The sequence below is a fragment of the Etheostoma spectabile genome, chromosome 20 (assembly GCF_008692095.1).
Source record: "Etheostoma spectabile isolate EspeVRDwgs_2016 chromosome 20, UIUC_Espe_1.0, whole genome shotgun sequence".
Lineage (NCBI taxonomy): Eukaryota > Metazoa > Chordata > Actinopteri > Perciformes > Percidae > Etheostoma > Etheostoma spectabile.
The window spans coordinates 25,409,617-25,431,291 of record NC_045752.1 but is presented as its reverse complement, the minus strand read 5'-3'; the positions used below and the strand labels follow the sequence as shown (position 1 = coordinate 25,431,291).

The 21,675-nt window shown below is 43.1% G+C and overlaps 1 long non-coding RNA gene across 1 annotated transcript; it reads left to right on the top strand.

Moving 5' to 3' along the window:
- The first annotated feature begins 1,548 nt into the window (after window positions 1–1,548).
- LOC116670524 (uncharacterized) lies at window positions 1,549–18,184 on the top strand. Its single transcript, XR_004327051.1, has 3 exons — window positions 1,549–1,625; window positions 4,774–4,775; window positions 18,173–18,184. It is a non-coding gene; the product is annotated as an uncharacterized LOC116670524 (long non-coding RNA).
- Window positions 18,185–21,675: the final 3,491 nt, after the last annotated feature.

Genomic DNA, 21,675 nt, shown 5'->3' with positions numbered 1-21,675 from the left:
TGAGTGTCTTCTGTTACTAACCGGCCCTGCTATCACCTCTTCCTCTTGATCACCCTACTTCCTCCCCTGTGTGTTTCCTGTTTCAGTGGGTGGATCTCAAGTCTCTTATTCGATGTGTCCTCGCTTGACCCGGAAGAAGTTGTGGCTCACCGTCTCAAAGCTCTTATTGCAGCCCTGAGGAGCGAGGTGGGATCGCTTTGAAATATTAGTCCTACTCCATATTCAAGGAATATAGGCGTAGCCCTCTAAGGCTGAAAGAAGGCTGAAAAGAACTTAACCACGTCTACCAGCTAGGTGGGCCTGCACCCGTACATATACAGTGATAAGACGGGACATTCGTTCCCAAAATAACAACTTTTCTTCAGCCATTCAAGGAGCTTAGAGGGCTACACACTCATGGAATCTGGAGTTACATACCTTACTTTCATTCTATTTTGTAAAGGCCACATTTTGTGGGATAAGTAGGAGCAGGATATACAGTAGTCTATGCCATACTGGGACTGTCCATAGTGCACACATACACCTACTAAACCAACAGGAAATAGCAAGAGCCCATAATCGAGTCACTCGCTATCAATCACATTGACAAAATCCTCACAACAGAGTGCTTAATGGAGAAACGGGAGGAATCCCACAGAGAGAAGAGAACTTTAAGAGCAGGGGAAGAACCTTCTGTACCCCTCGGTAGCAGCCAGCCAGCGTGTGAAAAATATAACAGGACAGAGCATGCACTGTGCAACGGAGATGAGATGTGGCTTCAGTACATCAACATCTGTTATCTATGTAACATCACAACAAATAAAAGATTATTACTACACCAACATTCTGATACTGACTCCTATCTGAGCCCAGGTCCGTCTGAAACTCAAACACGTATGAATGAAACAACCATATTTCCTCCAACACATCTTGGTGCAACCCGTCCTTGCCCAGAAAACAACCCTATAGTTCAACTGTGCAACTAGCTTATGATAGAGGATGGATACCCGACCCGAGCCCGACGGGACCCGACGGTACCCGACGGGCCGGGCCGGGTTCCAACAGATTTTTAGAAAGGATGCTCGGGTTCGGGTCGGGCTCAGTCACATCAGCGCGATAAGGCGTTGAACATTTTGAATTTAAAACAGCTTATTATGTAGGTAACCAATGGGCCTGTTTCACCTGATGCAAATGTTCGTTTTTGGATTAAAATAAATGTCAAATTTTACCCATTGATGCGCTCATCTGTTGACATTTCTGAATGCCTTCCTACAATTGCTTAATAAAAGCGGCTTTCCACACAAACAAACGTACATGTGTCATTAGTATGAGAAACAAATGCGATTTTAACTGTGTCGGGCTAGGGTTGGGCTCGGACATAAATATCTTAATGCCTGTCGGGCTCGGGTCGGGTTCGGTTACTGCTCTGTCGGACGCCGGCTGGGCTCGGACAGAAAAATCCGGCCCGATCCGCACTCTAGCTTATGACGACTCATCTTTACGTTGGCTGTCAGGCGGCGACCTCTCGCGAAAGCAAAGGAGGAACTGAGGTGTAAGAGCGGCAAATTCCAGACACACAGGATATTAAACCTGTTTCAAGCCCTTTGAACCTGTCACTGTTTGTCCTCCGTCACTAACAGACAAGTGTGCAAACTCTAATTTGAAGCACTAACAATTTTGTATCACAAAAAAACACGTTTTTATTATTAAAATCTTTATGCGGGCTTAGATGAAATGGAACTAACATCAGGGACAAAATGGAATTTTCACCACTGCATGGCTTATTTCAGTTTCTTTCTTTAATATTAGTTTTAATCCAAGTCATCTTACACACACAATCATTTTCAATTTTTTTTTTATAGGACCCCCTATGCACAGCCAAGCAGGGCATGGCTGTGCATAGAACGACTGCTTTGTAACAAGACCTCTTTTCTCAATAGCCCCATCAAAGTTAGTAAGTCACACTATAGTAATAGCTTTGTAATCAATGGCACCATGCGCATATGGCAGCACATAAAGTTCCATATCAAGGCGCCAAGTGTATATACCAATACTCCAATTAGTGAAAATCATGCGTTCATACCTGGCCTAAATGATATTGCTTTTTCTTCTTGGAAACAGAAAGGCATTAAAAGCGTAAATAATTTGTATGTTGGGGGAAATTTTGCCTCATTTGGACAGTTGCAAGCCAAATATAGAATACCGGCCTCAAGTTTTTTAAGGTTTTTGCAAATTAGAGATTTTGTCAAAAAAAAACGTACCAAACTTTGAAGTTCTGAACAAACATGATACCCTGGAGGTAATTAATAAATTTGAACCGGGCTCCAGAGGGGCAATCTCTACTTTCCTTTGTATGCTTCTCACGGTGGAGCTCCGATGAACACGGAGGTGTATAAACGGGCATGGGCAGATGATTTGAATATGGAATTAAATGAGGAAAGTTGGGAAGAATGTCTACGTAATGTGCAAAAGTGTTCAGTTAATACTAGACCCAATCTGATACAGTTTCAAACGCTCCGTAGATTTTATTATTCAAGAGAAAAGTTACACAAATTTTACCCTGATATCCCACCAGTATGCAACCAAGGTAAGTCCCAGATAGGTCCTCTAGCACATTCTTTCTGGGCATGTAGTAAACTTCATTCATATTGGAAGTGCATTTTTCTGTTTTTTTCTGAGGCTTTTGGTAAGAATCTGGTACCCTGCCCCTTGGTAGCAATCCTGGGGGCCACAAGTGTCCTCTGCTCCATTGATAAATCTGAAATAAGAGCCATTCACTTTGGGATGGTGATTGCAAAAAAGTTAATTTTACATGTATGGAAAATGGATTCTGTGCCTTTATACAGTTTGTGGCTGCGAGAACTTTCAAATACTTTGCATCTGGAAAGACTGAGATTTTATAATGAAGACAGAGGAGACAAGTTTGATAAGACATGGGACCCGATACTGAATCATCTTAAAAATGTGAACCCTTAGACGTTGGCTATTTTATAAGACCTCACTGTGAAAATTTGTGTGTGATTTGAAAATGTCTATTCGTTTAACTTTATCTTAAGATGTATTTGTTTATAGTATCCATCCTTACCATGACCGTGGAACATTATTTTAATCCAAGATGGGCTGTGTTCTTCATGTTCAGTATATTTAGTACATTTTTTTGTTAGGTTTTTATTTTCCGTCTTCCCTCTCCCCTTTCCTTGTTCTTTTCTTGAAAATCAATAAACATATTTTCCACAAAAAAAACGCCTTCTTTGAGTATAGAAAGTAAAGAATGTGTTTAAAGATGTCCACAATCAACTTTAACACAGTTTTGTTCTATTCTCAATAAAATCTGCTTTGGCTGACATATTCTTCTGAAAACTATCTGTAGGAATGAATCACTTGCTACAGCACTGATAATATAAGACAAAATTAAAATTAAAATGCTCATGTTGTCCACTTTCACAGCTTGCCGAGAACACGGCCTCTGAATAGTTTCCTGATTCATGATGACAAAATGATACACTCCTACTTTTCTCCTTTTGCTAAAAGTGTGTGTGAAAATGTGCACTGGCTTTTTGATATCCTGAAGTGTGTACGTGTGTAGATGCAGGAGGACGGCCTGATGGTGTGTGTGTGTGTATGTGTGTGTGCGTGAGAGAGTGAAAGAGTGTCCCCGGCCATGCTCTCGCTGCTGCAGCAGGCGGGCGGGCGGGCGGGCGAGAGTGGTGGGGGCATTTATCAGCCCTCTAAGTGGCTGTAGGAAAAGCAATGCTCGCTGGGAGTCGAGCTGACAGCAGTTTTCCTCGGATCGATCTGCAGCGCTGCTCCAGTTTATGACAAAAGAGTTCACGACAAGGCAGTCACAAAGTCAATACCGTGATAAATACTCCCCCTCTACCCGCTCCTGTCCGCCACTTTACCAGGCATTTGGCCTGACAGTTATTACTCCCGCGGTAAATCCACTGACCAGAGGGGAAGAAAAGGCACTCCGCTCCAGGTCTCTCGACTGGATTAATGGACCCAGGTGGAGCAAGTTTACTTAATATAAAGAAAAGATATAAACTTTGATATGAACCTGGAGGGTTCCTCATTTTGCAGACGGGCCACTGCTGCAGTTTTAACTCTGGGAAGGTGAAGAAACACATTAAATGCACATGTGCTCCCATGCATTCATGTATTTACGCCTGTATGCAAATGAAGAAAAGATGTAGTGCGGTGTTTCCAGCTTTGTCCAAGCATGTGGACAACTATTAATACACCCAAACATAATACATCCTTTTTTTTTTTCTTTGGTGGAAATCTAATTTAAATAACGATTAGTGAATTAAAATCAGGGATTATATCACGCGCCGTCACACACCCTTGTTTGTTGTTGCCTTGACCGACTAACACCCCAAAACTTTCCATCACATGCTTGTCGCATTAACGTGTAAAGATCCCCGTGGTTCAATTTTCCACAAATGAGGAAATATCAAGAAATGTTTTGTAATGTGCAATAGATCCTTGCCTTAGCGCTAATCCAACATGTAAATCCCTTTACAGTTAAAAGTAGCCTTATCCTTGCATACGGCTGGGATCACAGTAATCAACACAGCCGATTATGCGGATGGAAATTACATTAGTACATGTGAATATTTTCAATTATTCTGGTCCAAATAATGCGAATCTGGGGTGAGATTAATATTTTTTTTCAATAACGACTCACAAACAGGACATCTTTTGCATGTTGAGTGGCAAGTCATCGTGTTGCAGCGTGACTCGTAATCCTGTTAGAGATTGGGGAACATAAAAAAGATCTCATTAAGATTGAAGTCGTTGCGGGTTCATCAATAAGACGTTGGCGCGGACACCCCGGCACGATGCATCCCATCATGCAAAGAATCTCTCGCAGGCTGTGACCCACATTGGCAACGCAGCATGACTCAGTGTCAGTTTAACTCAATTTAAATACTGACACTTAGCCAACCATTATGGACTAAACAAGCAGATATTTACAACATGTAAATAAAAAGTTCTTTTTTGTTTCTTTTTTCTACACCAAGTCGGATGAAAATATAGATTTTCCGTCTTGTGCGGAGATAGGACTGTGACGTGTTTAGCCTAGCTTTGCTCAAATGCTGGAAGTTTCAAAAGTGACAGAATAGAACTTCCAACAACTTCAGCTGCCCTGTTGTTGGTACATCTGCCATATTCCACGTGCTTAGGAGCATTATAGTTTAGATATTTCTTGACTAGGTGCGGATGTGGAGATGTGGTCAGAAGTCCATGTCGTTTTATTACCGCCGGTGACAGGAACTAGGCAACCCATAAAGAAGACAGAAACACCATGTATGTGGACTGAATGTGAACTAATGAATATGTCAAGGTCACCAGCGGGGGAAATATACTGTTTTCACATAAGACACGGAGGAGGAATGCTTGAGGACTTCTGTCCAATGATGATAGAGTATTGTAGAGAGACTGTCACCATGGGATAAGGAGAGAATTTTGTCTGTATTCCAATCAGAAAGGTTGTTCTGTGATAGTATAAAATCAACGTGCACACACTTCTCTGGGGGAGTTATTGGGGAAAACTGAGCTGGTAACTCTGTAACTTCTTTGTAAACCTTTGCCATATATCACTTGAACCACCTCTGTGTTCTCTGTGCTTCTGTGTTTGTCTGTTGAGTCTTAAAGCGCACCACTTGAGAGGTCAGGAAATCTCCATAACAACAACACAAGGGTTAAGCTAAGACTGCTGTTCAGTGTGGCTCAGACAGGACTGGAGGGTGCTGGACGTGTTTTACCCATAGGTTGTATCCTGGGGGGGTTAGTTAAACATGTGGCAGTGTAACCACCTGGTAAATAACCAGCGAGCCTAAACAGAGCGATACAGTGTGTGTAGTGTGTTTGCTGGCAGCTGGGATGTGAAAGCACCGCAGGCAGGAGGTGATTTTACTGGAGACGGGAGGGATGCTATTGATGTTGAGGATAAGTGGACGGGTACAGCACAGGGGCGATGGCTGAGGTCCTGGATCTGGATATCACATTGAGATAATGAAAAACACATGGTGATGTGTAAGGTTGGTATTTTTTGTTCCAGTGCTTTTAAAACGGTGCCTGAACTGATACTTTTAAAAGGATTTTAAAACATATATATTTGTAATTTTTTTAAACTGAGCACAAAACAACAGTTGGCGACATCTAGGAATGGCTTATTTATTGCAAAGGCCATATAGTCAAAATTAAATGATTTATTGAAAATGTAATACTAACTTCTAACTAATATCTTATTTAACCAGCAAGTTGCTGGTAAATGACAAAAACCACCACTAGATGGGAAAATGGTATTTTACAACAACTTTGAATGCACCACAAGGCTGACAAGGCATTGCGCATTAAATCTTTCAATATAATTTGAAATATGAAGAAAATAATGAATGGAATTTGAGTTGTAGTGTTGAGGAACATTGGCCGCTGGTCAAAATCAAAAAGCAGAGGCTCACATATCCTGGCTTTTAGTTCAGGTCCCATGATGCAACTCTTGTGTTATGCCACACCAACAAGTTACTGTATATACATTTCTAGATAATAGGACACCAATGTGGAAGTCCTAGAAATGCTTGTCACTAACCTAGCTCTGAGGAGCTTATTCCCAGGAGCCCTTCTGTGTTCTGTCGCCCAGCAGTTTTCCTTGGATGAGAGTTGCACCCAAATCATGGTTGCAGCTGTGGCCGTGGTCCTGCTCCATGCCCTGCTACACCCTGCTACGCCCTGCTATGTCCTGCTATGTCCTGCTTTAACCTTCTAGCCCTGCTATGCCCTGCAGTGCCATGCTACGCCATGAACTACTACAACTACTATTTCCAGTCATAGTTCCATTATATTTATTGTGACTATTATTGGTGGTGTGGATTGCTTGTTTCTATTTGTTTTAACCAATCCCATCTGTCCTGGGCATCGCCAAGCTCTGATAGCGTAGACAATAGATATTCAACAGGGGGTCCGGGACCCCGAGGGGGTCCTCGGAGTTGCTGCAGGGAGACCACCAAATTATTCGATTATTCAATAATACAAAAATAACTTGAATATATAATATAAAGCTTCATTGCAGACACAGGTCCATATTAAACATCATACAGTATAAAAAGTATAAAAAGAAGATTCAAACGAATAATAAAAATATTATTTGTAAAGATAAATTTTTTTTAGCCATAAGGTAGCCATCCACAGATACAGTTAAGCTTACAGATTCACGGTGCCACAATCTAACATTAGAACATGATGTATAAATATATGAATAGGTCAACAATTCGTATTTATCACCTTAGTACTGTAAGCCCCATAAAAAGGTATTTGTGAAGGCTTTAGGCCGCTCAACATGTTTTTGTAGGCCCAGTGTAACATGAAATTTATATTTTAAATTCATATTTGAAAATATCTTATATGTAGTAAGGGGTCCCTGCTCCATCTCTTTTTCAATTGAGGGGCCTGGGCCTAACAAACGTTGAAGACCCTTGCCTTGACAGTGAGAGGGGAGGGTCTTTATCCCAGCAATGTGCCTCCATTGAGCCAGACTAAGGGAAATTCAGACAATAAATACAATTTTAAAGCTTGTAAAGACACAATAACAAGCAAGTAGCAGACACGTTGCGTCAAGCTCCCTCTGGTCCAACTTAACGCCAGTCTCCCTCCAGAAAAGTATGAATAAATCCCTGAAACTGTGAATAAATGTCCTGAAACTATGAATAAAAGGCTTAAACTAACAAGCCAGGGTCTGCGACAGTGGGTTTTAGTCTCCTTTCAAATAAACAGTTTTGGCTTGGATTCGACAGCGTATGAACCCGTGCTTAAGTTGACTGTAAAGAGGAATAAAAAAAGTCATCTTCTGGAAATTAATAGTAATGCCTTGATTGAAAAGATTGGAAAAATCCAACCTTTGAGAACACCAATTTTCTTTGTGAATGAATGATGAATAATGTTCTTCCTTAAAATACAGGGGGCATAAGTATACACCCTATGTTAAATTCCCATAGAGGCAGGCAGATGATTATTATTAAAGACCAGTTGTTTCATTGATCCATGATACTAGGCATCCTGATAAAGTGGAATAAAAATGCCCCCCCCCCCCCCCCCCCCCCCCCATATGATCACATACCCTTCACCATACCTAGAGATTGGCATGGTTTTATTTCAGATAGCCTAATAGCTGATTTGATTTGCAATGAGAGATGATCTTATGGAAAGTTCCCCATGCCAATCTCATAGGTAGAAACACGGTCACTGGGGTAAACGGGTCGTCACAACAAGCAGACACATTGTCTCTGAGGCAGTTCCGGAAATATATCATGGATGCTGTCCCTGGGCTACCTGCAGTCACAGCCCACTTTTTTTATTTCTTTTTTTCTTGCAGCCCACCGTTCTCTAGTCCACACTCACAAAGCCCACTCGCAGAGACCAGTTCCTTCCTGACACTATTCTGCAGAGCCACCGTCCCTGCGATTGGGATTGGTTTAAAGAAACGCAAACAACCCAGAGGTTGTTGTTTTTTTCTCCTATCCCAGGATGTACGGTACGTGTGGTGTAGCCAGACCTGCAGCTTGTTGTTAACCCTTGAAATTGTCAAACCCTGTATCAGTACTATGTCTGTGTGTGTGTGTGTGCAAATTTACAGGGCCTTGCTCTTTTGTTGGCTTCCACGTGGCAATTAAAACTCTCAGGTCTGGATGATGGAGGGAGTGGCAGAGGCTGACAAACATGGGGTGGGGAAAAAGAGAAGAATAAAAAACAAGAAGTGGGGGAGAAGAAAGAGAGACAAGCTGAGAACTGAGAGATGAAGGTAGAGATTGTTCTTCCAAGTTTGACTGGAGGCCATACAGCAAGCCGTTATTAATTACCACAGACAGGTATGTATTAAAAACAATATTCCATCTCGGCGAAGCCTTGGAGGTCTTTGCACCAATAAAAGGAGGTATTCATCAGATGAGGACTTGTCCAAGAACAGCTCTATGAAAGGGGAAGCTGCCTTGTGTGGTTAATTTATATCAAAATCCCTGCATAAACTGGGAGGCCGTAAAAAGTCCCAATTAGCCATCTGCCATTGTCTGGAGGAGGTTTGATGTATGGGCCTATCAATACAGCACAACTGCAGCCTGGGCTGTAATATCAAACTGTAATCCAAGGTGCACATGGCGAATAAGCACCCATTGACTCTGTGTGTGATTTTACAGACCGTTAGGGAGAGCTATTTCAATATAGGCACAGCCACGGAAGAGCGGTGGACATAAAGCGACAGATGACGTAGGCACACAGTCTGCGTTCATCTGCTGTAAAGTTCGACATGGATACTTGGAGCTTTTATCGTTTGATTGTCAACGGGTTTACAGCTAACGTGTTAAGGTTAAAGTAAAACATCCAGGGATTTCAGAGCGCTGCCTCTCTGTGAAGGAGAATGATCTTCTTTATTACTCGGCTCTATAAAAATGTTAAACTATCTCCAAAAGTTGGTTTTAAAGCCTCCAGTTAAATTGCAGCAAAACTATTTGTGTCTGCATGCTATCCATTTAAATCTGGCGTGCCGGGGGAGAGGGAGGGACAGAGAGACAGGTTAAGGTTGGGTAGAGCTAGGTTTTTGAGGAGGAGACAGTAAAGGTGGGAGCAGGACGAGTGGGAAAGGGGAGTAGGAGGGTAGTGGATGGAAGACAGGAAGGACAGGAGATGCTACTGTAAAAGTGTTATGAAGGCCACAAACACATTAGGCCTCCAGCGGGCCCCAGGGCAAAGATTTAACTGTGGGCCCCTATCCCCCCCCCCTTTATGCATTGTATTAAGTCCTATTGGTTTGTTGTAACAGCTGTGATTAAGCAACCATTTGTTTAACCCTTGTGTTGTCTTCCCAAAGCCCATGCAGCTTTTTGTTTTTTTACGCGTATCCTGACTTTCTGTTGAATTTTTGGGATTTCAAAAAACGTTTTGTCGCTTTTTTTTAAAAAACTTTTAAAGCTTTTTTAGACATTTTTGTCAATTGTTTTCAACGTTCTTTTACCATTTTTTTGTTTTTAAATGCTATAAAATTGAATAAAACACCCAAATTCAATGAGGACAGTGAACTGACAATTTCATTCCCTTTGTATGGAACCACCCACGTTACTTTGGTGGCACTGTTCACCCTCCATACCTGGGGGTGACGTTGTCAACACTTCATACTCTTTGGATGACGTTGTCTCCCATATATGGGCATACTACTGCCTTTACTTCCCTAAACATATATATAGATAAATGAGCCAAAACACGATGAATTATGGATATAAATTGGATAAATCTTGGATGTAACGGTTTGGATTTAATGCTCGACCACCCCGAAAAAGGCAAAAGTTCCAGGCTGGATAGAAAATCACCCGTAGATGCTAGAAAGACCGGGAAAAGACCTCTGTAACCGCTAACTCGTTAGCTTTTAGCCGCAACAATCGGTGAGTTTCTATGTTTTATGGTTGTTAAATGATTAAACTATGAATCATAGGTGCTGTTTTTGCTCGTGGGCAAGTCTCTCGGGTTCAGAGATAAGCAGGGAACTGAGTCCCACTTCACCCAGTCCTAGAGCGTTAGGGGGCATTTGCACGTCAAGACAGGACTCCATTGCAGTACTTCAAACGGCAGCTTATTAAAGCATGAATGAGGGTTTCTGCCACTATGTCAGAGAGTGATGGCCAGAGTCTGGAAATGTTTTTGAGATGGAAAAAGGCTGATTTGTGATAGATTTGATGTAAATATGGAAAGAGGGGGTTAGTCCAGGATTACACCAAGGTTGTGGACCTCAGAGGATGGGCAGATGACGCACCCGTCAACATCCAGGATGAGATCTCCAACTTTCTGTAGCAGCACCTTGACACCCAGGCTCTGATGTCATGCAGACAGTTTAGGGAGGGAGGGGGGGGGAGCTGAGAGGATAGTTTGGTGCTGACATAGAGCTGTGTGTCATCGGTGTAGGAGTGGAAACTGAGACCATGTTGCCGGATAATCTGACCAAAAGGGAGCATGTAGATGGTGAAGAGCATGGGTCCGAGCACAGAGCCTTGAGGCACACCTTGGCTGACCGGAGCTGGATTGGAGGGGAAGTTGCTAATGGTGAAAAATTGCTTCCTGTGTGAAATCAAGAGAGAGCTGTGCCAGTGATACCAAGTGATAAGATAGTCGGTTGAGGAGAATGGTAAAAAAAAAAGCAGCTTAAGATGCTCTTAAAACTTGAGTTGATTAAGTGATATTTAGTTATCGCTGATCGTTTCTGACCTCCGACCTTGTATAAAATTCAGATGCGGACCCTTGAGTGAAAACTTTGAGAATCCCTGCCATAAAGCATACACTGATCAGTAAACACTCAGCTGCAAATGTAATGTATGCACACACACTCATACACTTACTGAAGCAGTTGTCCGTATAGTCCCAGGTTAATTTGGTGGCAGCTTCTCCTCATCATCATCATCACACAGATGGCCATGGGAGAACTTAATTCTTCCTGTATTGACAAAGTTTGCGTCGCCATTCCCTGCTGTAATGACTGATCCATCACCAAACCTACTGGAGGCTCAGGATGAGCGAGGTCCACGCTGTATGAAAGAGAGAGAGAGAGAGAGTGAGAGAGAGAGATATCTGAAGCATGGAGAAGACTTGGATGTTGCATTCAAATGCACCTGCATAAACGTTTCCAGTCTATGTGTTCCGTAGTGTTATATTTTGCATACTGATATATTTTTTTTAATAAATACTTTGAATTCCAAAAAAACTAAAATAAAATATCACCTCAAAGAGTTATGTGATGTTTGACAATGTTGCTTTCCAAATTTTACAGAAAATCAGATTAACAAGGCAATTTGCTATTGAGATGCAGCTAAAGAAAAGAAAAAAGTATGTCTTAAAGTAAGAATTAATACATTTTTATCCAAGAAGCATACGCTGAGTGTGTAAGAAAAAGATGGGATGAGTGGAAGATTTTTTTTCTTACTTTCTACCCCACTGCTATATTCAGAAGCCCCTAGATTAATTTTACAACCCCCTTATGGGGATCCCGACCGAGGTTAGGAACCACTGACCACTGGTGGACCCAGGGGGCTGATGCAATGATTATCTGCACCCTGTGATGAAGGTCAAAGAGCACCTGAATACTTATGTTGCTGTTGTCTTTCTCTGGTGGTCATATAGAGAACCCAAATCTATGGATAGTAAAAAAAAAAAAAAATCCTGCCACACAAAACCGTTTTTACATGCATGTTGGAAATATGTTAGGTCCATATGTGTGTGTGTGTGTTATGTGGTGAATGTGAAGATGAACTGCTACCTCCTCTGTCAGCTCTAGCCACTGAAAAGGAATAAGAGGAGAAATCAGGCCAATCACAACAGCTGGTCCGTCTGATGTCATGCTGGCTGAGCTCATTACTATTCATGAGCTGGGTAGAGGATGCTGATAGCCAGGCTCTCATTGGTTACCTGCTAGCCAATCAGAGTCAAGCAGCTTAGCTGGATGAATATTAATGAGAACTGGCTCAAATGGAGCTGAGTCTTCCTGCAGAATGGCTTTAAACAAGGTAACCAAGTTACAGAGTCCTTAGTAGAAATTCAGACATTAACGCAAAGTCATGAAATACGTATGACAGGGCACCTTTAAGTGTGACAAACACTAAAATCTAGACCAGAGAGCTATTTTTTTTTTGGGGGGGGGGCATTTTAGGCCTTTATTTATAAGGACAGGGCCACAGATTGGAGTCGAACCCGGGGCCGCTGATTTGAGGAGTAAACTCTATATATGGAGGGGGGCTCTACCAGGTGAGCTACCCAGGCCCCCCAGAAGGATATTTGATTAAAAGATTTACATTTAAAGATTTAGTCCCATTTTGGGCCCATTCGGTGAGATTCATTGCTGCTGATGTATTATGTAATTTTATTGTCTGCATTAAATTATCTGATGAGGATTAGTTCTATAGAATTATTTTACAGTTTAATTATTCTGCTGCTTATTTCATTAGGGACTTAGTGGAACCACTGTCATGGACCCCTGAAACTCTTTTAAGGACCTTTGGAAGTCCACACACCCAAATCTGGGAAGCAGTGCGGGGGGAAGAGAAGAGTTAACCAGCTGCCAGGGAAGCCTGTCTCGCTCCTGAACTCTCTAAACTCCGACAAGTCCGGACTTCTCAAGCCGATTCCTCCAACATGATGGACGCTCTCTAACAGCTGGCTATTTCCACTTTTCCTTGTAGACTTCCCCCAGCCCTCCCTCCAGCACTTCTTTTCTTCCCCTTTTCCTTAAAGATGCCTGCGAGATGAAAGGCTGTGGCCCTCACCCTCGCCTTATCACTGTCTTTAGAGCTCGCGAAAACTTGGCGGCACCTCAGCTTTTTAGAGAGAGCGAGAGAGAGGAGAAAGAGGGAAGAGAAATAGCGTTGGGGATTATAGTTCTGAGGACAAACCTGACTATTCACACTTGGCATTAGCAAGACAGCCCGGGTACAAGAAGGATATTTTTTATTCCCTTCAATTTAACTTTAATTACTCAAATCTCGGCGAGGGCACACAAGAAAAGCCCAGGCATTTGTGTCTGGGAGATTAGCAGACTGCCCTGCCAAGTCCTCGCCGGCGCTGCATCGTTAGATAGAATTCAAATTCAAATCCAGGCTAAAGACAGTGCAGCTGTCACCCCCCTGGCCTGAAAACCCCCTGGATCAGGAACGAGCTGTCCTCCCTCCTCCCTGCTTTCCCCAGGAGAAACCTAATCCTGCCTCCCTCTCTTTCAATCGTTCTCTCTCTCTCTCTCTCTCTCTCTCTGATGACTGTGACAGCTAAAATAAAGCCATTAAAGCCTCCCTGAAATAATTACTAATTAAAAAAATAAAAAAGTTGTGTTCTTTTGTTTTTTTTTGGGAGTGTAGGCTGGCGTTTGTGGGTGTCAGGGGTGATCTCTTTTGAAGTGTGGTTAAAGGAGGGGTTTCTTCATGGACATATCAGGTTAAACAAGCACTTCCGCTTCAACACCTCCTACCAGCTCTTAGGGAAAATTTGCTGGGCTTTCCTTTCCTCAGCAAGTTTAACAATATGCCTAAATTCTGCTTCATCGTGACGTCTGGTACCGCAAGTCTTGATTTGGGGGCTTGTTTAATCTTGTCAGTGAAGGACTCGACGGGAGAGCGTCTCACGCGACGCTGAAATCCTCACTAGTTGTTCGCCTTTCACCCGCAATTGACTTTGCGAACACCTGCAATGTCTTCGATAAGTAGCTCGTCTTATCTCCTTTGGGAGAGCAGACCCCATTATCGCAGGTTCGGGGGCAGATACCCCCGTCGTGCCGCGGGCTGCAAACGATAATCCATGCTGCCACACCGCTGAAATCCTGGTAAAGTGATCCTAAATTGACAAAACCCTTGGATCCTCTGGACTAGGTTAAGCCTCATCTATTAGTGCTACAGTAGCTTGGGATAAGGGTTCGTCAGCCTTGTGCCACTCCTGAGAACGTCATCAGCAATGCCGTCCTCTCGGTTATCTTCCTCTTTTAATCCCCCGCAGACACTGCAATGCAAGAGGGGCAAAGAGTTCACCATTCCTCTCCCTTTAAAGTCTTTAGGTAATTTCTTCATAAAGTCATGTGGTTGGGTCTGTGAAAACACTGCATCGAGCCACAATATCAGAGCAGACGCCATTAAGCTGCAACTGGTTATTTCACTGGCCCATGAGCGTAGTAATTGATTGGCGCGATGGAATTAAGGGGAGACTTGCCGTGCTGAAGGGAGAACTGGCACAGGCCTGATACATTAAATATCTGGCACGGCCCAGTCAGCCAGGCATCTGATTATGATTTCAAAGGACTCAAACCTGGACTTGATTAAAAACCACGTAGCTCTGCAAGGCCCTCATAGGCATCCACAGAGATGCCAGTAAGGGGAGCCACAGTGAGTAACAGCAGTTGTGGATGAAGTCATGGCACGCCAGCATAATTACAGGTCCGTTTAAGGGGGCTTGTTTCTACCAGCCAATCAAATATGGTCTAGGAGGATGGAGGTGGGATAACGCTGTGTACCTTTCTCGCGGAGTTACTGAAACCCAATTCTGCGAGAATTCTCAAGAAGAAATGATTGCAAATGAGAGTGTGGAAAAAAACAGGGAGGAAGAGACAAAAAAAAAGTCTGGACCTCCTGGAGGAGTTTACTTGCTGCCTTCCTTGCGTTGAGTTCTAACAAGCCGCGAGAGCCAAGTTAATAACCTCTATTCCCTCTCCTTACCATCCTTACATGCTTCTTTCCCATCATCCCTCCTCACACCCCTCCCTCATCATCCTCTCTCCCAGTCTGCTCTGGCCTAAGGGTGGGGACAGCGATTAATATCTGCCTAACTTGTTACCTAATTCATTATGGAATAGCAGTTAATTTGATTTGATATTATTTTAATACAATTCTGTAATATATTAGATTGTTTCAGGCTATCAAAATCATTTTCCAATTATTACGGTTACTCAAGCAAGTCCGGCTTTTTCCCCCCTTAGAGGTGAACGGCAGTTGGTCCGACTGTGAATACATTACAACTCCATCCCGCCAATTGAAGGGAGACTAAAACATACGTGTATGCATGATTACTCCCCAAATGTTATTAGTGCTATAGATCCACACATCAGCAGCAATAGATTGGAGAGTGACTGGCTCAGCGAGGTGTCTTAAATGTGGTTGACTGAGTTCTTTTAAAAAAGAATGAATAAAATACATCCAGAGAGATCTGATTTCTATTTGTGCAGACGGTCGAACACTGGTGCTTTGGCTCTCCGTTAATTAGTAAAACGCTTGAGCAACTCTGGCCTTTCTGAGACATCAAGAGGCACGGTGGGCTTCGGCTCGGAAGGATGTGATCTAAGCACCCCACCCCCCCACCGTTTCTCTATCTCCATCCGTACACACACATGCTTACACAAAGCTGTCGTAGAACAGGGAGATATTGACTCGCCATCACATCTCAAATACCCTGCCCACTGCTTCAAGGAGAGGGTTTTTAAAGGGAAACAACACCTTTTAAATCACAGCTGCTGTGTGTACGCTTTTCATTTCCAACACCTGTGACCTCACTTGTTCCTCCTAGGGGCCAAACTTCGCCCTGACTTCAACCTGTGGATACGCAAATTGGGGTAGAAGGAAATGGTTTGACTCTAAACTGGCTCCTCGGGGCAGTTGGGCTTCGGGTTCGAGTTATCGCTTTGACTTTTAAAAATCCGCTATAGATTTCTAATCTAATGGACCATGCCTAGGCTCAGCGAGAGAACAATTCCCACGTGGAGACATTCTCCAGACTCTCACACAGGTTTGACTAATATAACAAGCTGTCAACAGCCATCACATAATAGGTTTCACTCCCTCGGGGGAAAAGGTAGTTTTTGCTACCTCGGTATGTGTTCACTCTTATGTACAGACAATAAAAGGTTTTCCTGTTAATTGTGTGGTGGCCTCATTTCCTTACCGGCTATTAAACCCACTGTCCTGATTTAAGGACGAGGACTTTGTAAATTCTATTTGCATGTCAAAGATGACCCAAAACAGCTCAAATTACAAAAACGTGTGTTGAATTGCAGATAATTTCCTTTCTAAACATTTCTAAAGCAGTCCACCTCTTGGAGAAATGCCTCCACATCTGACCATACAGTGAATTACACCCAGCTGTAACAGCGGAACCAGGCTGACATTGATGGCGTTTGTTTGTCCACAGGCAGGTCTTCTTTCTGTCTAACCACCGTGTCCATCGGCTCTGACGTCTGCCCCAGGGCACTTGCTTAGTGCCCAGCCCGTTTCATGAGTTCCACCTCTCTGAAGCTCAGTTTTGACGAGCTGTTGGCACCCACCCAAAGGCATACCAATCTCTTGCCAATGTATGCAAACCACTCTTGCCTTGAGAGTTTGCTTTTCCCCATAAGATGACAATGGAGTCACTTTTTAACGGCCTACTTTTTATCTGTTATTGCATTCGCATAACCGCCCCCTTCTTTTTTCTCCCTGCAGTCACAGCGTTATCATGATTTATAGAACAGTCCATTTTGTTTTCAGTTCGAAAATGCTCAAATCAAAGTACCATTGCAGTACTTTATCTTGGTTTATTGGAAGCCACTGCATACTCCCCTCCTGGTCAGTTAAACGCATTTAAGTGTATATTTAGATAAAAAATAGTCTCTGAGCCGCAGATTTCATTGTTTTCCGTGTCAGTGATGAATCTCTCTTTTTTGATAGTAACTCGCTGGGAGAAGAAAAATGCAGGCTTGGCTGCACTATTATTTCCTCTGAAGAAAAAAAAAAGGCACTCACGGTAAGAAGGGCCCGACTTGAAATAATCTGATTACTCTACCTTGTTTTGAAAGTATACCATCTAGCAGCGCATTCAACATTGTGGTTTGACATTTAATTAAAATGTCAAAAATATTTTGGTTATTATTTCAAGTTTTCCCCCCGGGGTATTTGCCCACAAGCCAGGAATGTTCCCTTCAATTAGCGCCACTCCCTTCTCTTCTCCACTGGCTGTGAGGACACAACAAGAGGTCACTGGAAAACCTGTCTTGCAGACTTGAAGCCCATTTAAAATACACCGTTCAAGGGGTTTTTCTGCAAAGTGAGGCGACGACAAGGCAGGCTTATGTTGACTCGGCGGGCTTTTCAGAATACCGCACTAGATCTGCCTTTCCACACTTTCCTGCACACCCAACTCAGCAAACTCAATGAGCTTCCATGTTCTCTAGCAGTCAGAAGAAGGGAGCGGAAAAAACCCAATACACAGAAAAGATGAAAACCCACCTTTGTCTAAATCAGGTAACAATACCTTGCTGTCTGTCAGGCCGACACAAAAGCCTTTAAGATGCACCCTGTTGTTTCTGAGATTCTCAGAGAAAGCATCTGCACGGGCGGATGACGTCTTGTGATTTATACCGTGAGGACACAGTATAATAGAACAATGGCCAGAGTCCTTCCATAGAACAAAAAAGGGCTGCAGGAGAGCCGCTAAATGGTGAAATGCTGTCACTTATTGCAGGCAATATGAATGAAGAGAGGCCAAATTTGTTTTCCAGGGTACAATACCTTTGTGAGGTGTTTGTTGGTCATTACTGGCAAATCAACACAGCCTTGATTGAGGGCCACAAACGCCTCACAGGCGAGGAAAGGGATTGGGGGAAGCATGTAATATTTTGCAAAGTATATTGGAGCAAAGAGAATAGTAGACATATTAGTTACAACTCTCCATCCATTTCCAACACGCTCACACGAAACACAAAAAGGAGCCGGGGGGATTGTTTTCCAACTCAGCCCACTTCTTTGGTCACCACAACTTTTGAGTTTAACCTCCATCTGACTTCGACGCACGTCTTTTTAACTGCTCTCTACCGAGCGACCAGGGGCACTGTGTGTGCCTCCCTGCACCCTGCACATTAAACCCTTCCCTCTTATGTTCTGGAAGATTGAAAGTGTCCAGCATTTTATTCAAATGACACGCTGCCTCACCGGGTGCCTCTTTTCTCTCTCCTCTATCTTCTTTCCTCCCCCTCCCACCCCACCCCACCCCACTCCTTCACATTATTTTTGAAGACAACTGCAGGCTAGAGGATAAGAATCCCGGTTGTGGTGCTTGCCGGCACTTCTTCCTCGGCCCTGATTTGAATAAAGAGCTTTGAAATTAAGTGGACAGGCCCCATCATAAAAGCAGCGGTGCGCCTTTAAGAAAGACACCAAGCCTGGGTAAATTATTTTGATTGACGGTACCAGGACCTTTTTTGCGAGCTGGCTGATTTAATTGCGAGTGCCAGGGGGCATCTTCTGGGGCCAGGTACCGGCATACCCGTTTGATCTCCTCTAGCCGTCTCCCGATGGTACCGGCCACCCGGGCACCGAGGGCCAGAGGGCAGACGAACAAAGGCAACTCTGTGTCTGTGAGCCTCTCTCTCCTTCGCCTCCTCTGAAATAGAAAAAAAAAAAAAAAAACAAAGCTGTGGAATGGGCAGCCAAAAGTGTGAAAATGGATTTCCAAGCTCATTTGATGTTAAGACTTTAGTGTCAAGAGTGGTATATCCATTGATAAAGAGACGAAAGAAGAGGTAGGGAGAGGGTAAGGTGGAGACGAAGGGAGGGAGAGCAAGAGAGTAAAGGCAAAGAGAGCGAGTGCATCTTCTGACAAACTGCATTTTTTAATTTCCTGGATGGAAGAGAGGTGTGGACTGGGTTTCAAACGGGAGGGAGGATTAGGGAGAGGGGGCTTAATAAAAAAAAAAAGGATCCCTATAGTCAACGGACTGGCCCTGTCAAAAAGAAGAAGCCAATACTCACTCCCAAAAGCCAAGCCGAGCCACAGCCGGCAAACGCACATACAAATGTACACACACCTCCAGACCCAACAGTTTTTCTTAAATCCCATCAAGCAAAGCCCAACACTACCCTATATAACCTATACCAGTATCTTCACCAGCTGTCTGTCTCACACTGGCTCGCTCTCAGCAGAGTAAACAGCTAGAGAGCCAGTTGTCCTTATCAGTCCAGTACTCAATATGAACTGAACAAAGTAGAACGGCGGTAGCATCACATCTAGCCTCACTCCTGTTGTGTCTCAGTCTCCTCTTCTACAGCTTGTCTGCGGAGTTATTGCTGAAGATCTTCTAATTTTTGCACATATAGAATTAGCAAAGCCATATTTTTGGTTTAGTTGTTGTTCGTTAAATGTCCTTTTATGTGAAGATCTTGCCCAGTATGAGCCATAACTACAGCAGATAACTTCTATAATAACATTAACATACAGTCAGGCCTTCATAAAGACATCTTCTGCAACCCTTTACCTGATTGGATACACTAAAACAAGCTTTACTGGTGTTAAGCCCAAATCTGTGACCCATCAGAACGTGATATTGTAGCGCCGTCTACCTGCCATAAATCATTTTGTGACTTTGCGGGAAAAATCGGACCCAGGCAGAGGAATTAGTAAAAACTATATAAAAATAGCGTTCTTTTTTTGTTAGCCTTGTTTCTGTTACAGGTCAGTTATGATCATTAGATGGAACAACATACATTTTCAGAAACGTGTGAAAGTTACATATCTAAGTCTAGAAAAAAATCGTGGTGTGGGTTAAAATCAGTACATTTATTAATTTGTGAGTAAGGACATAACGTAATTACACACGTTTGTTCCGTAAAGTAAACTCAGCTCACTTGTAATTTCTAAACGGGACCCAAACTCCGGTTCATTAGAGTTTGGTGCTTTTATACTTTGTCACCTAACTTCCTCCTTTGCTCCGATCATAATTACTATGGCCACAAGCACCAGCAGTGGAAGTGGGGGGGGCTGCAGCTTTCACTTAATAACCTAATGCAATAACCTAATGTGTAATTATTAATTGACTCTGATCAGAAGTGATGTGTTTTGAATGTCGTCCTGAAACCATGGCCAGCGGCGGGAACGAGAAAAGAATAATAGATTGTTGTTGTTGTAAGTAATTCAGTAAACCCTTCAATAAAAAAAGTTGCTACGACAATCAAAGCAAGCATCCGAAGAAGCTGCAACATGTGCCCCTTCTGGGACCACAGCAACCAGGAGTATTTGAAAAATGGAATTGGTTGCAAGTACAGGAAACCGACTCAGTCGCCCGGTGCTTTGTCTGCAAAAAGGTGGCCACTGCAGGATTAATGCACAGCCGCAGTGACAGTGCATGCATCAAGGGCAGATTCGGTAACTGGAAAAAAGCAAGAGAGAAGTTTGCTCAACACCAGCTGACAGATCTAGCACTCAGAGTCAATGTGGGCCTTAGCTACGCTTAAAGACACTCAATCCGTGCCATGCTCTCGGAGATAGTTGTGCAGGATCAAAATACTGCCAGGCAAGAATTAGAGCTTGTCTTAAGTTCAGTTAAATGACTGGGCAGGCAAGGAATGCCACTGAGGGGACACGGCCACTGTGATTTGCCAGACCCCCTCTGAAGCACAAGGGTGAAGGAGGTTCCGGCTAGTCCACATGGCATTCGGGCATGGGAGGAAAACGTGCTCTGGTTTAACCCCCCTGTTGTCCCCGGGTCAGATTTGACCCATTTACAAAAACGTTCTATATCAAAACTATGATTCTTTTTTTAAATGCTGAAAAAGTGACCCAAATTTTTTTTATAAAGTGACAAAAAAATTCAAAAACATTGAAAAAAGCGGCAAAGAAATTGTTTTTAAAAAATCGCCTAAAGCATAATTTTGAAACTGACAAAAAAGTGACAAAGAATTGGAATATAATTGACAAAAACATCGAGAAAAATGTAGAAAAAGAACAACAAAATGTTGCATGGTCGACGGGAAGATAACACAAGGGTTAATGGCATTTTTCAAAACCAATCACAATCACAGAGCCGCTGCAGAATAGTCGTGCGAGAGACAACTCAGATTGGACAGATAGTCTAGCTAGCTGTCTCAATGGACCATGCAGAGATCTGAGGAGTCAACAGAAAAAAACATGTATCCGGCAGAATTTCCTGCATTACCGGAGCAGTCCCGTAAGTGGAAGGCAAAGGATTAAAAACAACCACGATGGCGGCCTGTGGCATCTATATGGGAGAGAAGGCACTCACAACGGCTTGTACGCAGGGATAATCCGATGTCGGATCAAAATCCTTTAAATCATCATCTCTGAAACTCAGCACTGGCCTTTCTTCGGACTGAGATGGAACGATGTACATAAATGTTTGGACCGTAACTACTCTCTTTTGACCAATCA